This window comes from Rhinopithecus roxellana, chromosome 5 (genome assembly GCF_007565055.1).
Source record: "Rhinopithecus roxellana isolate Shanxi Qingling chromosome 5, ASM756505v1, whole genome shotgun sequence".
NCBI classification, from domain to species: Eukaryota; Metazoa; Chordata; class Mammalia; order Primates; family Cercopithecidae; genus Rhinopithecus; species Rhinopithecus roxellana.
In genome coordinates this window covers 25622784-25627161 of record NC_044553.1, presented here as the reverse complement: position 1 = coordinate 25627161, position 4378 = coordinate 25622784, and the positions used below count along the sequence as shown (strand labels likewise).

Sequence of the window (4378 nt, the reverse complement as noted above, 5' to 3'; positions counted from 1 at the left end):
GCTAGCCATCACCTCAAACATTTACCATTTCTTTGTGTTAAGAACACTTCAAGTCTTCTAGCTATTTTTTTTTTTTTTCCCAAGTCTGTGTCCTTTATTCCACTTGGTAGGCGTACTCAAGAACCATATGCTGAGTCCTGTCTCAGGTTGATGGAGGGTTCCCTGGGCCCAAGGCACACAACTACCTGGGCTCTGCTCTCCAGACAGATGACAGGAGGGATAGACAGTGGAGAGAAGCTGAGCCTTGTGACAGAGTCCCCCAGCATGATGGGGAATGGAAAGTTGGAAGAAGTAGGACTATGAAGGAGGAGACAGGGAGGGGCTCAGAGGCATTTGGGGCAGGTTGGGCATTTTGAAGTGAGAGGCATTTCCATGCAGTCCCCCATATCCACTGACAGCCGCACCTAGGCTTCAGGTGGAGGTAAGGCTGCTGTTTCCCAACGGGCCTTCTGGAAGCCCCTTTCCTTCTGCTGTGGCTAGAGCTGTGACCAAGAATGGGAACAGGAGGCTGCTAAAGTCTGGAGAAGCAGGAATCATTTGTCAGAAGAACACAGAAGCCACCTGCTGGGAGTTCTGTCTTTTTAGAGATGTGCTGTTTGGGGTTTAGAAATGAGATGGAAGGAAGTGGAAGGCAGAGGGCAAGGGCAGCGCAAGGATGGAGGCTGGGGGCCATGTGCAGTAGGGCCAGAAAAGTGTTTAGTGGAATTGTGGGTAGGAGGCTGAGATGCCGCTGGGCCCTGTCCCCACCAAAGATGGAAGAACTGAGGTGGAGGCAACTGGCCACTTGCCTAGGAGAGAACTCAGGCACCAAGTTAAAAAGACTCCCATGAAGAACAGCCACCTTCTACCCACTGCAGTCTTGGATGGTTTTCCCATGCAGAAATCAGTGGCCAGGGAGGCAGGGCCTGCCTACTGCTGGGATATCAGGGCAAGTGCCCAGTCCAAGAAAGCCACTGTGATGTCTGTAGGCAGAGCCAGGTCCAGTGGACAGCTTCACTGAGCTGTGTCTTCATGCAGTCCCAGGTCACCTCACCTCTGCATGCCTCCTAGCAGTGCTCGTGGGCGCTGGCCAGGGCCTCAAGCAAGAGGTGCCACAATGGCAGCAGCACATCCTGGTAGAAAAGCAGGGGCAGCTCTCTCAGATAGCGGAGCAGCTGATTCAGGCAGTCAGGGAGCTGGATCTGTAGCCTCTGAGAGAGGCTGGTGAGGCTGTCACCAAACCAGGCAAGGTGAGAGGCACAGTGGGCAGAAAAGAAGCTGACTGTGGCATTGATGTAAGCCCAGGCCAGCTGCAAGCTGGGCTGCACCATGGTGAGCAGGTGGGAGCCCCAGACAGGCAGTGTCTTCTCCAGTCAGCTATAACCTTGCAGTCTGTAGGAGTAGAGCTTGGCACATGCTTGTTGGCTGGCAGGTAAGAAACCAGATGTTCGAAGCAACCGGCCAGTAAGGGAGGCCTGGAAGGAGCTGTGTGACAGGAGGTCATGGCACAGGAAGCCTACAGCGAAGACCAGCAGCAACAGGAGGAGCCGCGTCCAGGGCAGCCGAGGACCCTGAGCTTGCTGCAACAGGCCCTTGCAGGCCATGTCACAGGTGACAACATCTTGGTTGTTACCGTTGCCCTTCCTCAGCAGCTCCTGGTTGGTAAGCTTGAGGGACTGAATGGTTTCTTGCAAAGACTTCTGTACCTTCTTGGGAATCTGCTCCCAGGAGCTGAGCAAGTGCTCCAGCAGCAGGCTGGACTGTGACAGGTGCTTAGGGTACAGCTGCCTCCAGACACTGGCGCTGAGGGGGTCCACTGTCAGGCACTCGGTCAGACTGCTCAGGAGCTCTTTCTTCATCTCAGGGGGACACCTAGGGGTGGCTCTGGACAGGAAAGAAGGGAAGTAGGTATGTGGGGTGGAATCCGGCTTTGCTCCAAATCCCAGCACCTTCAGTTGGGGGTAGAGCTGACATAGCTGCTCCTGCAGGCTGGGTGTCAGGGAGTTGTTCGGCATATAGGCAAAGTCTAGAAGTGGGAAGAAGTCCTTGGGGCCAATCATGCCGAAGCCCTTGGTAAGGCTGGGATGCATCAGGAGCAGCGGATCCAGGTATGTAATGGCAAAGGGAGACAGAGACTTGATGCCCAGCACAGGCAGCAGGATCCCCAGTCACACTTTCAGTCCCTCCGTGAGGTTGGCAAAACCCGCTTGACCCAGGGCCCACATAATGGTCGGACACTTTGCTGGTGGGCTCTGGTGGGACCTCAGTAGTTCCAGGAACTTGCCTAGGTTTGCCGTGGCAATCTTGGGCTTGTCTTGCAGGATGGCCTGGATACAGAAGCGGTAACCATGTAGTGACTCCCCTGGTGTCTTATCCAGCTCCTGCAGCATGGTGAACAGACAGTGGTCAAAAAAGAGCTCCAGAGACCCTGCTGCCTTCGCCAGCAGCCCTCGGATGATCCCACGCAGCTCCCGGCTCACCAGGCTCTAGGGATAATCATGAGTATGCTGGCTCAGCGTGGGTTCACTTAGAGGAGCTTGTAGCTTGTAGTTGAGATAGCTGGCCAGGTCCTTCAACCATATGGATGGGTTTCCAGAGAACATGCTCTGACTCTTGTCCAGTTCCTTCTGCAGGGCTGCCACATCCAGAGCTTTCAGTGCTTCCTCCAGGCTGCGGAATCTGGTTTTGGTTGGGAAGAGTTGCCACCTTCTTTGGCTACTTCTTGTTCCCTGGTTTCTTAGGCTCCACAGCAGGGGGTGGGACCTGCTCCTTATTCTGCTGCTTCATGATATTCTCAAAGCCCCGCTCATAAAGGGTGCTTGTGGTGTGGACTGGAGGAGTCAGGTCGTATTTCCACACTCCGTTTGCTTCCCCGAGCGCCGGGCGGTTCTCGCCGCCTCTGCCGCTGGCGCCGGCCCCAGGCCGCCGGCCCTTCTTCCCCACCTACCAGTGCCCCACGCCTGCGGTCTTGGCCGCCATGGCTCGGAGCCCTCCCGCCTGGGCTTCTTCCCCGGCTTTCCCCCTTCTAGCTATTTTAAAATATAAAATATATTGTTAACTAGAGTCACTCTGCTGTGCTATTGAATACTAGAACTTACCCCTTGCATCAAATTGTATTTTTGTACCCATTAACAAACCTTGCTTCATCCCTCTCGCCACATCCATCTCTCCTACCACAGGCTCTGGTAACCATCATTTTCCTCTCTACCTCCATGAGATCAAATTTTTAGCTCCCACATTATGAGTAAGGACATGTGATATTTGGCTTTCTGTGCCTGGCTTATTTCACTTAACATAGTAACCTCCAGTTCCATCTATGTTGCTGCAAATAACAAGATTTAGTCTTTTTAATGGATGAATAGTATTGCATTGTGCGTACAACTCACATTTTCTTTATCTGTTCATCCGTGGATGGACACAGGCTGATTCCCTATCTTGACTATTGCAAATAGAGCTGCAATAAACATGGAAGTGCAGACATCCCTGTAATATACTGATTTCCTTTCCTTTGGATGAATTCCCAGTGATGGGATTACTGCATTTTGTGGTAGTTCTATTTTTTCATTTCTTGAAGAAACTCTATACGGTTTTCCAATGGCTGTACTGATTTATATTACCACCAACAGTGTACAAGAGTGCCCTTTTCTCTGCATCCTTGCCAACATTTGTTATTTTTGCCCATAGGCTTTTAAGTATTCTTAAATCTCTCCTCAGAAAAAAAAAAGAAAGAAAAGAAAAATCTCACTCCACTTCACACCTGTTTCTTCTTTCATTCGCAGCCAAATATCTTGAAAGAGCTACTTATTCTTGCTAATTTCATTTCTGTATCTCCCACTCAATCCTCAATACCTTCTCATCTGACTTTGCTCCCTTCTTGCCCTTATCACTCCACTGAAACAGCTCTTGAAAAGGTCATCAAAACCTGCATTTACACGACCTCTGTCTGATTGATACTTTTTGTTCCTAACTTGATTAAATTCACTAGAATTTGACATCCCTGATCACTTTCTCTCTTTGGTTTCTGGTTTCCATGACTTAACACTCCTGGTTTTCCTCCTAAATTAGTAATTGCTCCTCCTCAATGTCATTTGAAAATTTGCCCTCTTCTACACAACCACCAAATGCTGCTCAAAACACGGCCTGTGCCCTCTTCTCTCTGCTCTCTCACCCCAGTTAGCCAACCTGGAGCACAGAAACCTAACACCCAGGTGATTCTTGAGTTCTCTCTTTTTCAGCTGTGGTACTACTGATGCTGTGGGATGGACAATTTCTTGTTATGAAGTGGGGTTCATGATGGTAGCTGTCCTGTGCATTGTAGGTTGTTTAGCAGAACCCCTGACCTCTATCTGATAGAGACACTCCCCTCTCACTCCTCCAAATTGTGACAACTAAATAATGT

The 4378-nt window shown here is 50.6% G+C and overlaps 1 pseudogene across 1 annotated transcript; it reads right to left on the bottom strand.

The window, feature by feature from the left end:
• Positions 1–909: 909 nt before the first annotated feature.
• On the bottom strand, positions 910–2958 carry LOC104668673 (annotated as a pseudogene). The gene has a single exon (XR_004057544.1). The product of XR_004057544.1 is annotated as a transmembrane protein 214 pseudogene (transcript).
• Positions 2959–4378: the final 1420 nt, after the last annotated feature.